This window comes from Prionailurus bengalensis, chromosome C2 (assembly GCF_016509475.1).
Source record: "Prionailurus bengalensis isolate Pbe53 chromosome C2, Fcat_Pben_1.1_paternal_pri, whole genome shotgun sequence".
Classification (NCBI taxonomy): Eukaryota; Metazoa; Chordata; class Mammalia; order Carnivora; family Felidae; genus Prionailurus; species Prionailurus bengalensis.
In genome coordinates this window covers 120,713,793-120,732,966 of record NC_057350.1, presented here as the reverse complement: position 1 = coordinate 120,732,966, position 19,174 = coordinate 120,713,793, and the positions used below count along the sequence as shown (strand labels likewise).

The window sequence follows — 19,174 nt, the reverse complement described above, 5'->3', positions numbered from 1 at the left end:
CCCCCTGGTTCAATTTGCATAGCAACTAAGGTGTGTGCATGTCTCACTTTGAAGACCACTGAATCTGTTGTCCAAGGTTTAATGCATCTGTCGTTGATATTTAAATAGTGAATTTGTAAAGTGCAAGTGTATTCATTGAACTATTTCACAGATGAATACACCTCTTTCAAAATGTAACGTGAATTCAAGAATTACATGTCAGAGTAGGAAAACAACTTAAGAATATGTATATTTTTTTGTTAAACTTATGCAATTTCCCAGACACCAAATTATGTTATGATCTTAGATTGGTAACTTACACAATATATGACATGAAATAAATACTCAAGCTTGAAATTCTGACAGAGACTATAAATATTTCATTTTATAGTTCTGTTTCTTTATCTTTGCACTAATCAATATGAATTAAATTTAATGCCATGCCAATATACAAGATAGTCATTACATAGGGTCTATTATGTAATTGATAAAACATTGATTAATAGTTATCATTCTTTAGTGAATTTTTCTTTAATGAATAATGAAGGTATTGTTTATTATTATAATTCATCTTATTACTATACAAACAATTCTTTAAGAGAGCTCTTTGGAAGATGAATGAAAAAGGCAACAGCCATTGACAGACCTGGTTTCTAGGATCTGTCATTTTTAAAGATACTAAAATCTTAAAATTTAAAAACATATACATATTTATAAATAAATGAGCTTGTGTGTGTGTGTCTATCTATAAACCATAGGGTCTGAAAAGAAGTAATACTATAATGAAAATTCCCTTCATAGGAGAGCAAACTTTTGAGATTAAGGATGAAAATAAAATATTGGTGGTCAAAAGGGGAGAAAATAGCTTCTTGGGAAACTTCAGTAATGATTTCCAAAGCTTTTAAAAGCCTCACTTTAGATCTAATGTGGAATCAGAATATTTTAAATGGAAAAAAAAGACTTTAAGTGAAAATTATCAGCTGGACTATTATAAAAAAGGGGATGGCTATATTTGAGATATCTTGATCTCAAGGAAACTTAAATAGATATTACTAAGTGAAACAAGCTTACCTGAAAAGTTATACACTGTATGATTCCAGCTATATGACATTCTGGAAAAGGCAAAGCTATGTAGAGAGTGAAAAGATCAATGGTTGCCAGGAATAGGATGATTTTAGGGTAGTGAAACTATTCTGTATGATACTGTGGATCATACAGTACTGTATAATATTGGTGAATACGTGTCATTACACATTTGTCAAAACCCATAGGATGTACAACACCATGAGTGAACCCTAACATAAATATGGAGTCTGGGTGATTATGATGTGTCAATGCAGGTTCATCAATTGTAACAAGTGTACCACTCTGATGGGAATGTTGATAATGAAAGTGGCTGAGCATGTGTGGGAGCAATGAAGTATAGAAGAACTCTCTGTACTTTCCTCTCAATTTTGCTTTGAATCTAATACTGCTTTAAAAAACAGTCTATTTGGGGTGCATGGGTGGTTCAGCCAGTTGGGTGTCCGACTTCTGCTCAGGTCATGATCTCACAGTCTGTGAATTCGAGCCCCGTGTCAGGCTCTGTGCTGACAGCTCAGAGCCTGGAGCCTGTTTCAGATTCTGTGTCTCCCTCTCTCTCTGCCCCTCCCCCACTCACGCTCTGTCTCTGTCTCTCTCAAAAATAAATAAACATTAAAAAATTTTAAGAAAAAAAGTATATTAAAAAGCCTATATGCTCTGGTATGCTGCTATTTTTTAATAAGAAGTAAATATTTTTTCAAATAAAATTGTAACATCATTTCTTTAGGTTTTTAACTAACACATTCCATTATGCAATTTTACAGGGAAATTATATGACTAAAATGAGCCATTTACACATAGATGGCCCAATGAGTATAATAAATATTGACCAAGTTTTGGTTGGTTGAAGTACTTTTATATAAATGCCATTGACTATTTCTGTAGGCTCATTTAAACAGGTAAAAGTAATGATTAATTGGAAAACATTTTTAGTTTTGCATGTGTTCAGAAAGACAATGATTCAACATATTCAATAAAAGGCCATTCTGGAGACTATACTTTGAAGTAAAGCAGGGGATTGAATGAAAAGCAATTAATAGATCAGGATAGAGACAATTGTGAGACAACAGGTCAAAGGAAAATTACTGAACTTCCCCAGGAAACTTCTAATGATTTAAATCTGTCTTACTAATAATGTTGGAAGAAACAGTTCCTTTTAATTGCATTTTTTACCCTTAAGGAAAGATATGGGGGGGTAAATGCTTCATTTTTTTGGTTTCTATAGTACTTATCTCATTATATACAAATGTTAACATGAATGTCTCCTCTTATGTCTCAGAACTTTTGATGTTATAAGGAACAGAAAAAACTTAAGCTGTGTGACAGGTTGCTAAAGCTATCTCCTAAATCTATTTTCCCCTTCTTACTGAGTAATCAAGTTTTAGAAAGGCACGCAGGTAGAGACTCCATTTCCCTGTCAGCTTTGTAGTTTGGTATGGCCAGGTAATGAAACTTAGAACCAATGATATGTGAATAGAAGTAATGTTTCCCATTTCTAGGCTTTGGCCTTAAAATATTGGGGATACAATGCCCTAACCCCTCTTTCTTCTTTTCCTATAGGGTGGGCTATAGACCAGGCAGTGACCCAGCTTCAACCATCCCCAAAAGGAGATCATCCTAGTGGCAGCAGAGTAATAATATGGATGACTCTAACTCCCTGGATCACCTCATTTAACAAAGCTGCTCCTTTAGGCTTAGATAGTGAAGTCAAACTATTACGCCAGAAATAAACTATCATCTTATTTTAGCAATCAGTTTATGTTGTTTCTTTGTTAAGCAGCTTAACATTTACTGTAAAATAAAACAAATTTAAAAACAAAAGAGATTTATTGACTAATGTAACTGGAAAGTCTAGGTCTTCAGTGGGCTTCATGATTGGTTTGATCAAAGACTCATTCCTTTCCAGGTCTCTTGTCCTCTATGTATTAACCTGGCTTACTTATTATGGTGGTGCAGCCATTAACCAATCATTGAGATCAGAACATGATAATATGTTTTCTATCTTAGACCTAAGCTTCCTCCCCTACCCTAGAGCCAGAGGTGCATAAAGTAGTTGTGGCTACCAAAATGAAAGTTCAGGAAGGTTTCTAAGAAGAGACAAATAGATGCTGGGGAAACAGCCACACCACAATATTTACATGTGTTTCTCAACATTCCTAGTACAGTGGGATTTTTTTTTTTTTTAAAGAAAAGAAGGGTCACCTGAGTGGCTAAGTTGGTTAAGGTCTGACTTTGGCTAAGGTCGTGATCTCACAGTTTGTGAGCTGGAGCCCCACATCGAGCTCTGTGCTGACAGCTCAGAGCCTGGAGCCTGCATCGGATTCTGTGTCTCCCTCACTCTCTGCCCCTCCCCCACTAGCACTCTGTCTCTCTCTCTCTCTCTGTCTCTCTGTCTCTCTCTCAAAAAAATGAATAAACATTAAAAAAATTTTTTAAAGAAAGGAAAAAATGTTCCCAGATCTACCCCTTCTCTCTGACGTCAGCTCCTCTGAGAACATCTGCCTTACAAACTGTGATCTTATTTGTTGTTGCTTCCCCAGGACTTAGGATATGTGTCAAGCATATAACAGAAGCCAAAAGAAATTTTTTAAGTGAATTCATTTAAATTAAGTTTTAAAAGAATACTTAAGAGAAAAAGATCATATCTAGGCAAAATTCTAGGTGTACATTTTTAACTTGAATTTTAAGTTTGGGATATTGAGGGAACTAGATTGAATCAAATATCTTTGAAAAAAACAGAATTTTTTTAGATGGAGTAATAATTTAAAAATTAAAGGGAAGATACAGAAATCATTATCATTTCTTTTATAAGGCTTTTGTTACACTCAATCAGGGAAATAGAGGAGTAAGGTGGGGTTGGGATATTGACCAGAAATAGCAGCAACCAGCATAGAATATTGCATGAAGAGATTAAAACTACAGAGGGTCTACTCGATCTTTAGCCTGAACCCCAGCTGATAATTATAGACAGAATTCTAGTGTTCAGAGTTGGGCAGCAGGCCAGAAAAGCAGCACCCAAAGAATTCTGTCTTGAGGAGCTTATTTCATTCACATTGTGCTCCTTCTCAAAACCAACTTGGGAAGCAGGAAAACTTAAGACCATACAAAGTATAATTATTATCATTCCAGCCTCTGAAGTCCATCTTGTCTATGCAGACACATTGTGGAAAATCACGCCCTTTAGGTTTTTCCCAGAAACCATGTGTTCAGGGCCTGCAAAGTTCCATTTGAGCAAGAGCATCTGGCTTTGTGGCTACATCTCTGTGGTCCATCGCCAAAGGAAAGATCTTTTATTTTTCTTTTTACTAGGCTGATGTAACCATAGGGTAAGAGTTGTGGAGAACCAGATTCCAATCCTAGACTGGCTTTAAACATACCAGTTAGGAGAGAAAGCCTAATAAAACAAATAAGGGTGAATGATGAAAGGCATGTAAGATCTACAGATATTAGATTATAAAATTCTTGACAGAAGTACATTTGTCTCACCTGTACTCTTAGTCCTCTAATAATGGACTCAACATAAAAAATTTATTCATACAGAAACAGTCATGAGTTTAACTGAACTGCAGGCAAAGCATACATTAAATCGGTAGCTACTGACAACTCCTAAAGTCTTGGCAAATATTTTAGATCACTTTGATAAAGTATGCCTGGGTGCCTGTAAGTACAACCTAATCATTATTGTTATTAAATATATAACCACTATTCTCTTTTTTATATTCATTTGCCCCAAACTAGTACCCAAGCAGTAATTTTTACTTTTTATACATTTGTTAACAACAATAAAAACACATTGTTAAAAATATGTATTTTACAGGCAAAATTAATTTATGTTGGTAGAAGTCAAAATAATGCTATGGGATGGATGGGTATCAATGGGGAAGGAGTAGAAGAGAACTTTCTGGCAAGGTTGATCTTGATCTGTTGATGGTTATAGAGATTTTATATGTATATAAAAATTCATCCAACTTTACTTTTAACATTTGTGTATATTACTATATGTAAAATATATCTTTATTTAAAATATTTTCAAAATACGCATTTTGCTTAGGTAAAATTCTAGATTTAGATGCCTTTGGCTTCAAAGAATTATTTCATTTATAACAACATGAACATAAATGATAAGTACCACATGTGCAGGCAGTATTTTCTTCATGGGTGGTCAAAAACTTGTATTGAAATTCTCATCACATTCTACGTAATAAATTATTCATGAAGTTCGATAATATCTCTGGAAATTAATGGCCTTTTAAGATAAATTTTTTAAATGGGAAATTAATGAAATTCTGCTACTCCAGCTAATTTTGCTGTAGTTTTGTGGCAGTGTATGTCTGTCTTTGTCTGTAGTCCAACCACCACAAAATCCTATACCCCTGAAATTATAATTTGTGGCTATGATTATATCACTGGTTTCAATATAACTCTCACTATATTTAAAATTTGAGAATAAATATAAAATTGGAAAGAAAAAATAATATATGGTATAGCCAAAGCTCTAAACACAAAATTCAGGGTTAGGATCAACTCAAAATATTTTTTTCTTTTTCTTTTTCTTCAAGTTTATTTATTTTGAGAGAGAGAGAGAGAGAGAGAGAGAGAGAGAGAGAGAGAGATAGTACAAGTGGGGAAGGGGCAGAGAGAAGGAGAGAGAGGGAATCCCAGGCAGGCTCCATACTCAGCACAGAACCTGATGTGGGTTTTGAACTCCCAAACAGTGAGATAATGACCAGAGCCAAAAATCAAGAGTCAGAATGCTTAACCGATTGAGCCAACATGGCACCCCAACTCAAAATATTTCCTTATATTTTTCATTCCTTTTAGACACTCCCATGACCACCCTACTTTGCCCACTGCTCAAAACACAAAGCCTGTTTAGGACATTAATCCCTCCACATAAAATTACAAATCCTAATACTTGGAGGCAGGCAAAGCTGTGTTTACCAGACATTTAAGGAAATATCTTATTACATTTTCTTTTTAAATCTTTTCAAAGATGATAATTTTAAATAACAAATGTTCAAATCAACTAATAGATGCCAAAAATAATTGAATGAAATAGCGGTAGTTTTCCTAGTGACTAAACCCAGATATTTTAATACCTTTTACCAGCATTTCTCAAAATAAAGTCTATGAAGTGTTAATAAATCACATTCAAAAAAGGTTTCATGGTTAAGTAGGCTGGGGAAATATTTTGTGAAGAAACTTAAACAGGTTAGTTACTGTAATACCTCCCAGAGCCTTTAATCTGCTCCTGTGCATTGCCATCCTTTAAGAGCAGGCTATAGTTAGCCTTTGAACACTCCTTTACAGAGACTCATAAGATTAGTGCTCCAAGAAGTGCATTTCAGGAAATACATTTGTTAATGAACAAATGGTTCATTAATGGAGTTTTAAAGTGATTTTTTTTCAACAGCAGATTCTTTGCATACACATACCTAGTCAAACCAGTAACATCTCTAATTGTCATTAAGATAACATAAAAAAAATTACCACTTGAGTTCTATTTCATCATCTCTCAATTATATCATGGTAGCATAACACCTGACAATTTAGACTAATTAAAAAATATATACAGAATATTAAAGTGGTATCAAAGATGAATAAACATTACACTACTTGTTTTAAAAGACCTAATGGGTATTTGGTGAGGTGATTCAAAAATACCTGGGTCCCCAAATCTTGGTTTGTTACTAGTATCAAGGTTGACCTTATGGATAATGAATTTTCTCTAAGGTAGGAGTTACCAGAATGGCTTTTTAGCCTCACCGTGTTCCCCAGGGTAGCTGTCAGCCCCATCTTCATAAATTCCTTATTTACTTTTTAAGGCATATCTTGAAATCCTCTAATAAAGAGAAGTCCCTCCCTGAGGGTTAGTTTATACTCAGCAGATTGATCAGGTATTTTCTAAGTGAGAATCAGCAGGAAGCTTACCCTGAGAGAACAGAGAAGCAATACACTTTAGTTTGAGAGAGAGGAAAGATTTGTGCCCAGTGTGGATTTCCCTTAGGACCCGGCAGTTCAGGTTGGGAAGGCAGTGAAATATCTATGTCGGAGTGAGTCACTCCAGAGTTATAAGAATTTTTCTCTTTTAGCATATGTCACTCAAAAGTCTGAGGGTGATTCAGTCTGTTAAGGTCAACCTCCTATGAGACAAAGGAGGTCAGAGAAGGGGGAGTAAGAAGGTGGGAGCAAATGAAGTATAACCATTACATCTCCAAGGGCAACTGGATAGTGATACATGCTACTATTTAAAAATTTCTTCTCCCTAACTTATGTTGGCAAATTTTTACTTATTATGCAAAATAGAATATATCTGGTATCTTCAGCATGGTTACACCCAGGCCAATCAAATGCAGCCCACTACTGCTTGCTTTGTAAATAAAATTTTACTGAAATCCAGCCATGCCTATCAAGTCTAGTAAAGGCAGAGTTGTGTACTTTCAAGAGTGACCACATGACTGACAAAGCCTAAAATATTTACAACCTGGTTTTTGACAGAAAAGCTTTGTCAACCCCTGATTTAAACAGTCCTTCTTTTCCTTTCCATTCTAATTTTCTAAAATATTTTCAAAGTGACTTAAAGTTTATATTTTTGGAATCAGATTTTCCCTATGAAAAGACTCAGGTTATTTTACACTAAGAGCAAATTATAGCTAAGTCAGTATAATAGCTAAGCTAGCACATGCAGCTGAAAAGTAGGGAAATAAAATGGTTGTTTTGAAAATATCCCTTTTTAAGATCACAAACATCTGGATATTTCCCAAGACATCTGGAACACCAACTGATTGACTTATTTATATTTAGCCACGTGCATTTTGTAAACACTTGAGGTAAAAACTAAACATTAGAAGTAAAAATAATAATTTCATGTAACATCTTTGTTCAAAATACTTCTAATTTTAAATATCAGCTTTATGCTCATTTAAAATGCACCAAAAAGTACAACAAAGTCTATAATTTTATCAGACATTTTGGAGAATTTAAAGAACATGATACTGCTTTCTTTCATTCTTTATTTGGTTATGCAATCTCTATTCTCATTGTCTGAATGATAAAAAATAGCATCATTATGATTTTTTTAAAAGGCCTCAAAACTTAGAGTAAACAATGTATTTTTCAGTTACTCTATGGTAGAGAATCAGCAAAATAGTAGGAAGCATGTCCCATCTCTGAGCAATTGAATTGAAATAAAACATGTTTCTTGGTCTCTCAGTGTCCTCTCAATGTTGGAATGACCTTTGGTTAGAGCTAAGTAGATTGTCATGAAAGGATGTGGGGCATTGGAGCCAGACTAGGGTTCGACTGTTGGCCCAATTACCTTCTAGCCTATTTTGGCCCAAGTTTCTTCTCAATATAATGAGGATGATATTTTTATTGGAAATGCAGTATATATGGTACTTGAAAAAAAAATAATAATAAAACAATGGCTCCCATTGATTGACATGCTTACTGTGTGCCAGCCACTAAGCTCAGTGTATCATATACACCTTACATCACTTAATCTTCACAAAAGCCTTAAAGGTAGTCAACTGTTATTAGCTCTAATTCAGAGATGAGTTCACTAAAGTGTTTACTTTCAGTTTACAAATTCTACCCTTAGAAGAGCAGCTACCAATCATCTAGAGCCAACTACATGTCCGAGACTTCACATATATTTTCTCAATTAGTACACAGTGCTAACAGGTAGCTGTTTTCATTATCTCATTTTCAAATGAGGAAATTAAGGTTTAGAGAGGTTAGTTTTGCCATAGCTACATAGCTATTAGGCAGAGCTGGGGTCAGAACACAGGAAGAAAAACTCCCAAGGCCTGTGCCTTTAACCTTAACTATACTACCTCAGCAAATAGCTATTATTATTGTTGTTGTTGTTATTATTATTATTATTATTATTATTATTATTACCACCACCATAGGTATACTGTTTAAAAAAAACCCATAGGGGTGTCTGGGTGGCTCAGTCGGTTAGGTGATGAGTTCAGCCCAGGTCATGATCTCACGGTTCGTGAGTTCAAGCCCCGCGTTGGGCTCTGTGCTGACAGCTCAGAGCATGGAGCCTGCTTCCGATTCTGTGTCTCCCTCTGCACTTCCCCTGCTCATGCTCTGTCTCTCTCTGTCTCTCAAAAAATAAATAAATGTTAAAAAAAATTTTTTTAAACCATAAAATCAGTACACTAAAAAAACACATGTATGCATATATATGTATGAAACTTGACAAACAGAGGGAATCAAATAGCTCTATGTATAATTTCTCAAATTGAGAGTATTCACCTTTGTACTGAATTGCAAAATAAATATGAGGATTACTGAAAGTCAAAATAAAGCTAAGTACTTCCCACCTGGATTCACTGCCCCAAGACAGTCTTTCTAAAAACAAAATTTGAAATTTTGTATTTCAAAGTTATGTAATGCCTACATCAGATATCTTAAATAGTGTGCCTTGCTGAAAATTTACAAAACCTACAATTATGTCATCTCAAGCTCTGAAAAACAGGCAGTAATGTTTATGAAAGAGCAGGGTGCCAGATATACCCCATGTCAGAAAAATCTATTTGAGTTATAATGCTCTTGTACCCTCACTGCAGATTGTCAGCCAGAGCAATATGCAGAAAATATATAGCTTGCCTGATGGTACCCTTATTATAATAGTCTCAGAATTATGGGATAGATGAATTAGAATTTATACTTGAATAGACCTTTTTCTCTTCTGAGCTTTTGTTTTGTTTTTTTTTTTTTTTTGTTTTTTTGTCCATCATTAGATTTAGGGATGGTTGCTTAAATGTCTAGAAAGAAATGGTAAATAACCAGAAAAATTGCTGCAAAAGTATGATTTTTGTTACAACATGCGGGCAAGTTTTGAAGAAGAGGTCTTAAAACAATAAAAGACATTGTTCACAGAAAATCAATTTTTTTTTGACCATCTAATTCTCAGCAAGTCACTTCCAGCAAATTCTGCAGGAAGCATAGAATTAGTCCATACTGTGTAACCCCAATGGAGAATGAAAATGTTAGAAATGCGAATAGCTTTTCCTGTTTTGCCTTTTCACCATTCTATTCTTTCCATACTTATAATGAATGGAATTCATTCTAATACCATAATTAATACTTCTTTGGGTCACCCACCCAATGGAGAATTTCTGAACACATGAGTATGCCACCCACTGGTGGAAGGGTATTAATCTACATTTGCAAAAGGTGAGAACTTCTATGGATCCTTTAAGAAAATGGTAGTATCTTTGAGATTTCTGCTTGAATGACCAATTATTCAACTGATTTGTTTCAATTATGCTGTTTTTCCATCATTAAGGTCAAGTTTTATTCACTATCACCATTTAATCTTAGTTTTAGCTGGTCAGTATTATATAGCTAGGAAGAAATAAAGGTCTATGGCCTGAAGAATACCTGTCTTTCTCACACTTCATAGGAGTAGAAAGAGAATGCAAAATATAGTCCCTGATTCAGAGGTTATGCTGAAAGTGTACTTCACAGGTCCTAAAAACACTTACAATTTTATTTTTTTACCCTAGGTATAAGATTTGATAGTTCAAAAACAGATACTGAAGAATCTAAATTCTAAGCTCATTTGGAAAATCTATAATGCATAAGAACTCACCTCATTTTTATGACTGCTCTATTAATAGCTTAAAAAGACAAAATTAAATTCATTCCTAAGGATAATAGACTGTTTTATGGTACCTTTGTACAGCTGAAGATAGAGGATTAAATTACCACTTCAACAGTGAATTATTTTAAATATTTTAATAACATGCTGAATTTTACAAGAGAACAACCTTAACTGTTCCTTCATTAGTAACAAGTAGAGTTGCCACCTAAAATATAGGATGCCCACTTAAATTTAAATTTCAGGCAAGTAATGAATCCATTTTTTAGTATGTATATATTCCCTGAAATATTTGGGACATACATTGCTTTAAAAAAAGATCCTTCTTCATCTAAATTTCAAGTGTAACTAGGGATCCTATATGTTTATTTGCTAAATCTAGCAACTTTATTGGTAGCCCAACCCTCTGAATGGTTTTCAAGCAGTGATCAGGAGTTCAGTTGGCTATCAACATCCTTTACATTCACCCATTCATTCACTAACTCACTCATTAATTAATTTAACAAGTATTGGAATACCTCCTTTACTGTTGTCAGTATCAGGAATAGTTTTGCAAAACCCCCTGCCTCATGGATCAGTGGTCCTCAATCTTGGTTGTCCATTATGATCAGCTGGGGAGATTTTTTTTTTTTTAATGGAGTCCTAAATACAACCCTCAAAGATTCTGAATTACTTGTTCTGGGATCTGGCCTGGTTACCAGACTTTTACAACCTCCCCATATGATTCGAATATATGACCAAGGTTGAGAACCACTGCTGTAGATGGAGACAAATTATATATTCTTAGCCATTTTTTTTTTGCAATCCCTGCATCTGCCATAAGGCATGCCTATTAATGGTTGAGTCACTCAGCAGATCAACTCTTCAGAGAAGCAAATTGCAAATAATTTTCACTGAGATTTTTCTAAAGCAATGTAACTATTAAGCTAGCATTATACATTATTAAACTATTTTGCTTCAATTTTAGAACTATGAATATTTAAATGAATGCATTTATCCATTCATTCAAAAATACCTAAATTTCTGTCCAAGCACTGGGCACTGAACCAGGCACTAGAGATGGAGCCATGAAAAAGGTAAAACTCCTATTCATGCAAGAGGGACAATTAGTGTGAAAGCAAAAATTAAACACTTCCTATGAAGAAAATGAATCAAGGAGTCAAAGGAATTAAGTAGTGGGGAGGAGTGCATTTTAGAGCAATCAGGAAAATGTTCTCAAGGAACATCTGACCAGACACCTGAATGATGTGAGGACAGAAATTATGCAAATATCTCCAGTGAAAGGTAAAAGAAATACCAAGGAGGTCTGAACAAGTTTGGTGTGTTCACAGGAAGAGCTGAAAAGACAGTGTGACTACAGCAGTGGTAGGAGGACAGTGATACAAGATGAGGCCATACAGAAGTATAGGTAGCTCCTTAAACCAATATAAGGACATGGGACCATATTCTGGGCTGCAGAGTAAGAGATATGGTTTAATTTACATTGTTAAAAATATCACCCTGGCTTCCTTATGGAGACTTGCTGGTAGGATGATGGTGCCATAAAAGAGGCAGATTACTGTAGTAGTTAGGGTGAGAGATGATGGTGACTTGGACTAGGGCAGTAGCAGTAGAGTTTTTAAGAAGTGGTTGGGATATAATTTGAAAGTAAATCCAACAGTTGTTTCAGATAGGTTGGATATAGGGTGTGAAGGAAAGAGGAAATAAGAATATCTTGGAATTCAGCTTCTACTAAGATGGAGATAAAGGACTGACACAAGAGTTCTGGAAGGACCAGGTTAAGTTTGAGGTGCATAATCATTATCCCAGTGGATAGGGTCATTATGGTAGATATGTATATCTGGATCTCAGGGCTGCAGATATAAATTTAGATTATCATCTATATATAAAGGTGTACTTTTTTCCTCTATTAAGTTTAATACATTGGACTGGTTTAAACAAAGTGGGGCAGTCATTTCCTTTCAAAATGAATTACTTCCTTTGGGAGTTCTACCTATGACCTAAACACTGGCACTGATGAATTATAATCCTTTACTACAGAAAACATATATAAAAGGAAATATTGCCCCTACAACTTTTTAAATGTCCTTAGGATTGATACACGAAATAATTATGAAAATTATTTTGATGATGCATGAGGTCTTTTTAGGCTATGGCTAAAAAGAACTTCTCATGATCAAGAAATAATTTTCAGGGCTCCTGGGGGATCAGTCGGTTAAGTGTCCAACTCTTGATTTTGGCTCAGGTCACAATCTCACAATCATGAAATCGAGCCCTGTGTTCAGCTCCATGCTGAGTGTGGAGCCTGCTTGGGATTCTGTCTGTCTCTCTCTGCCCTCTCCCACTCACTTGTGTGCACAAACTTTCTCTCAAATTAAATAAATAAACATTTAAAAAAAGAAATGATAATTTTCAGCTGTAACTTTTATTCTTAAAATTGTTTTATCATATGTCGGCAAGGATGCAGAGAAAGGGGAACACTTTTGCACTGTTGGTGGGAATGCAAAATGGTATAGCCACCCTGGAGAGTAGTATGGAGGTTCCTCAAAAAATTAAAAATAGGGGCGCCTGGGTGGCACAGTCGGTTAAGCGTCCGACTTCAGCCAGGTCACTATCTCGCGGTCCGTGAGTTCGAGCCCCGCGTCGGGCTCTGGGCTGATGGCTCAGAGCCTGGAGCCTGTTTCCGATTCTGTGTCTCCCTCTCTCTCTGCCCCTCGCCCGTTCATGCTCTGTCTCTCTCTGTCCCAAAAATAAATAAACGATGAAAAAAAAAATTAAAAATAGAACTACCCTATGACGCAGCAATCATACCTAGGTATTTATCCAAAGGATACAAAAATGGATTCAAAGGGGCACATGAACCCCAATGTTTATAGTAGCACTATCAACAATAGGCAAATTATGGAAAGAGCCCAGATGTCCATTGACTGATGAATGGAAAAAGAAGATGTGGTGTATATATATATATATATATATATATATATATATATATATATACACACACAATGGAATACTTCTCAGCAATCAAAAATAATGAAATCTTGCCATTTCCAACAATGTGGATGGAACTAGAGTATATTATGCTAAGTGAAATAAGTCAGAGAAAAGACAAATATCATGTGATTTCACTCATATGTGGAATTTTAGAAACAAAACAGATGGACATAAGGGAAGGGAAGGGAAGGAAGAATAAGATAAAAACAGAGGGAGGCGAACCATAAGAGACTCTTAAATACAGAGAACAAACAGGGTTGCTGGAGGGGTGTTTGGTGGGGGGATGGGTTGAATGGGAGATGAGCATTCCTTAATGTTGGGATGAGCACTGTAGGTTATATGTAAGTGATGAATTGTTAAAGTCCATTCCTGAACCCATTATTACACTATACGTTAACTAATTTGGATTTAGATAAAATTAAAAGATTTTTTAAAATTGTTCTATCATATAGTTTAATATTAAAACAATCCAGAAGTATTTTTTAAAGGTAAATGATGAATGAGGGGCACCTGGGTGACTCATTCAGTTCAGTGACCGACTCTTGATTTCAGCTCAGGTCATGACCTCATGGTTCATGAGTTTGAATCCTGATCAGGTTCTGTACAACAAAGCCTGCTTGGGAATCTCTGTCCCACTCTCTCTGCCCCTTTCTCTCTCTCTCTCTCTCTCTCTCTCTCTCTCTCTCTCTCTCTCTCAAAAATAAGAAAATCAATGTAAAAAGAATGAAGGTAAATGATGAATGAAAAGTAGATTTTTAATCTACTGTATTTTTTAGAATGAGGTTAATACAAGTAGCATTAGTTTCAAAAGGTTAAAAGGAGAATTTTAATACATTAAATAATCTCTATTTCAATATTTGCTAGAGTATTCCATTTGTAAAGTTTTTTCAAACCTGAGTTGTACTAGGAAAAAAAAAAAGATTTGGAGCTTCATATTGCCACTAAACCAGTTATATGGTTGAACACAAACTGTTTAACTGCCTTGAACCTTAGTTTTCTTATTGGTAAAAAAGCTTTAAATCTACTTCAAAGGTCTTTTGTATAAATAACATAATATATGTAAAAGTATTTCATAAATAAAACACACCAATGAGAGGTAAATAAGTCATGGCATAGTGTCCACATACTCTTCTATTGGTAAATATATATCCTGTACTCAAGAATTCAAAGCAAATGGCAATGATGTTAACCTCACTACAATAAACTAGTGAAAAAGTATTTCAACCTCAAGAACATAGAGTCAAAATTCTTGTCTCTTTATTATTTTTTTGACTTGTTTCTCTGGTGATATTTGTTTATTTTTTCTTGAGCTATTAAGGTGATTGGGTTTATCCTTTTCTCTCTGTCTTTGATGAAGATAAATGAGATATGTGACATGGTAAGAATAAGGAGTAACCACTGACAGATGGAAAAAAAAGAGAACTATAAAGCATTCAGATAAAGCGCAAATAAACAGCAACTCAACTCTCCTCTAAAATTTACAGTATACAGTAGTGTCAACAATAGCCAAATTATGGAAGGAGCCCAAATGTCCAACAACTGACAAATGGATAAAGACATGGTGTACACACACACACACACACACACACACACACACACACAATGGAATTATTACTTGGCAATCAAAAAGAATGAAATCTTGCCATTTGCAACAACATGGATGGAACTAGAGTACATTCTGCTAAGTGAAATAAGTCAGTCAGAGAAACAAATATCATATGATTTCCCTCATATGTGGAATTTTAGAAACAAAACAGATGAGCACAGGGAAGGAAAGTAAAAATAAGACAAAAACAGAGATGGAGGCAGGGGCGCCTCTGTGGCTCAGTCAATTAAGCATCTGACTTTGGCTTAGGGCATGATCTCCCAGTTTTTGAGTTTGGCCCTGGTAGGGCTCTGTGCTGACAGCTCGGAGCCTGGGGCCTGCTTCAGATTCTGTGTCTCCCTCTCTCTCTGCCCCTTCCACACTCGCGCTCTGTCTCTTTCTCTCTCAAAGATAAACATTTAAAAAAATTTAAAAAAAAACAGGGAGGCAAACCATAAGAGACTCTTAAATACATAGAACAAACTGAGGGTTGCTGGAGCGATGTTGGGTGGGGGTGGATGGACTAAATGAGTGATTAAGGAGGGCACTTGTTGGGATGAGCCCTGGGTGTTATATGTAAGTGATGAATCACTGAATTCTACTCCTGAAATCTTTATTACACTGTATGTTAACTAACTTGGATTTAAATTTTTTTTTTCAACATTTATTTATTTTGGGGGCAGAGAGAGACAGAGCATGAACGGGCGAGGGGCAGAGAGAGAGGGAGACACAGAATCGGAAACAGGCTCCAGGCTCTGAGCCATCAGCCCAGAGCCCAACGCGGGGCTCGAACTCACGGACCGCGAGATCGTGACCTGGCTGAAGTCGGACGCTTAACCGACTGTACCACCCAGGTGCCCCGAATTTAAATAAAATTTAAAAATTAAAAAAATTACAGTGTAAGCAATATATAATTATGCACTTATATTAGTAATTATTTACTGCTGAAAGTTTTTTTTTCTTTTAGAGAGTGAATTTTAACCAATCAGTAAAACACCATTATCAGTCAGCCTTTGGAGTACAGAAAAGAGTTGTATTAAATAGTAATAGGATTCACTCCCATTTCCCTAGTTCTACCCTTGATTCCTGGACCTGTGAATCTTGGTTAAGGGAGAACCAACACTATATACTGGATGCTAATGTAAACATAAATAGCCTCCTGGATGATATGGGAGTGACATCACTCATTGTTACTCTTAGTGTCCACCAACAATATTTTTTTTTTTTTGCTTTCTGTACCCACAACTTTACACTCTGTTGGTCCAGATGTTTGAGTTTCAAAAGGAAGAATGCTTCTAGGAGACACAGGGAGAATACCACGTGAAGACAGAGTAATGCATCTACAAGCCAAAGAATGCCAAAATTTGTTGGCAAACTACCAAAAGCTAGAATGATGTAATAGGGAGTATTGCCCTACAGGCCTCAGAGGAGCATAGGCCTGTAGACACCTGATTTTAGACTTTTAGCCTCCAGAACTTGAGACAATAGATTTTGGCGTCCTTTTTTTAAGCCACCTAAGCTTGAGAAAAGTAATACAACTACTATTCTAATAAATCCTCTGCATTTAACAAGGCCCAGTATTTGTTTAGGGATTTACTATTTTCTAGGAACTATTAGCTAATGGACTGTGTCTCCTGTTTTTCAGAAGCAGTTAAGGAGAAACAAGAAGGATAATTGTCAAGATGTAGCACAATCTTTAAGTGAAAAAAATGTTTATGCTCTTCATAATAAAGCACCTTTTTATTTTCACTTTCGGAGAACAATAGGGTATTTTAGACATGGGAATAACATTGGCAAGTAGACTTGGAGAATATGAGCCAGTTTTATAAGTGTAACAGAGGATGAATTAACATTCATTGATGTACTTTTAAACTTCACCAGAATCAAGGGTCTAAAAGACAAGGGAGGCCATTATGTTGCCCAAACTTCTAAAGTAATATTTGATTTCAGCCAAGGAAGTACAACACTACAGACAGATAGGGGAGGGGAAGCAGGGGGAATTTAAATTATCTCATAAGGAAACATTTAAAGGAGTATAACATCCATCATTTTGTCAACAGTGATTGGGTAAGGCTGAGATTTTAGAAGTTCAACAGGACTTTGAAATCTAAAATGTGTTATTTTACTGCTCAAATACATTTTAATACATTGATACAATTCAACACTTTATCACTAGTTATAATCACCAGATAATCTGCAGAAAATATCTATGTCATAGCCAGAAATTCTTTAGATCTTGAAGAGAAAAACCAGAAAATTCCACTTTGTGTGCAAGAAAATCATGGAATTGCAGATGGGTTAAAGGGGAGATTTCAAAAGTGGTTCCAGGAGATAGTAACAAGATATATTTACTGATGAAAGTGGTAACTAAAAGTTGGCAACTAGTTTATAGTTAAAAGATCAGCTGCCAGAAGGACCCCAAATCATAATCTTATGTGAAGAGTTAGTACACAGTGCAGAAAAAGAAATTATCTAGACAAAGGGATGTGATAGGAATGAGATCATTCTCATTAAATGGTTGGACTGACCTGAAAATATTAATAGTTGTACAAGGCTTTGATGATTCATAACCTCTACATGAAATAAAGTAGGTTAATGAAAATGGATTTTATTATTGCCTTACCCAGGAATATTTCAACATTACCTCTCACCTGAAGCTTCAGAATGTCTGGTAGTTGGTATTTAAGTAGACGTGGGCCCTGGAATGAAGAAATCACCACTGAAGATGTCACCTTCTGCTGTGCAGGGCCATACTCTCTAGAGGAATAAGTATAATCTATCAACTATATATTGATATTTTGAAAAGAGCAACTTAGTTCAGGCCATCTTCTATAGCCCCCTCAGATTTTATGTTAAGTCTTTCGACTTAAGAAAAAGTGATAAGACTGCATGAAACATTTTATTATCAGGCCTGGAAGTGGGTGTATCTTGTCCATCAAGCTACTTTGGCTAGAATCCTGTCACAAGACCATATCCATATTGCAGTCTGGGCTGGGAAAGATAGTGACCCCATGTGGAAGAGGAAATGGAATTGATAAGCATCTAGGAATTAGTGTGAAAAAACTGATACATATAAACATACACATAAGTTGAAAAAACATCTATTTCCCCTTATTCAAAGCAGCATTAGTGACAACAGCCAAGACATAGAAACAAACCTAAGTGTCCATTGATAGATGAATGGATAAAGAAGTTGTGGTGTATATATACAATGGAATATTATTCAGCCATAAAAAAGAGGAAATCGTGCCATCTGCAACAACATAAATGGACCTAAATGCACTATATTAAGAGAGGTAAGTCAGACAAAGACGAATACCATATTATCTCACTTATATGTGGAATCTAAAAACAAAGAACACCAAATTCATAGAAGAGATCATAATGGTGGATACCAGAGACAGGGGTGAGGAGAGGGGAATTGGAAGAAGGTGGTCAAAAAGGTACAAACTTCTAGTTATCTTATATTTACCTTATATCTTATATTTATCTTTACCATATAAAGTAATAATATGGATGTAATATACAGCATAATGACTATAGTTAACACTGCTGTATGGTATGTAGGAAAGTTGTTAAGAGAGTAGAACCTAGGAGTTCTCATCACAAGGAGACATTGTTTTTTTCTTTTTCTTTTTCTTGTATATATATGAGATGGTGGATGTTAACTACTGTGGCAATAATTTTATAACATGTAAATCAAACCATCATGCTGTATACCTTAAACTTATACAGTGATATATGTCAATTATTTCTTAATACAACTGGGGGGAAAACATGCACAAATATCCCCTATTTTCATTTTGTGGGCACTTGCAGCTATGTCTATACCCAACTATTAATTTTTAACCTTTCTGGATTAGATTGGATCTCATTAATCTACAATTTATACTTGGATTTTGCACTGTGATTCA

At 35.3% G+C, this 19,174-nt stretch overlaps 1 protein-coding gene across 3 annotated transcripts in view; it reads right to left on the bottom strand.

The window, feature by feature from the left end:
- SLC9A9 (solute carrier family 9 member A9) overlaps window positions 1–19,174 on the bottom strand; it is a 703,780-nt gene that overhangs the window by 658,216 nt on the left and 26,390 nt on the right. Inside the window, exon 5 of one of the 3 annotated variants that reach the window (XM_043595208.1) lies at window positions 17,905–18,017. The exons of 1 other annotated variant lie outside the window; for it this stretch is intronic. The gene's annotated coding sequence lies outside the window, so the exon portion shown is untranslated. The remainder of the gene's footprint in view (window positions 1–17,904; window positions 18,018–19,174) is intronic. One more of the 3 variants, XM_043595207.1, reaches the window with a different exon arrangement.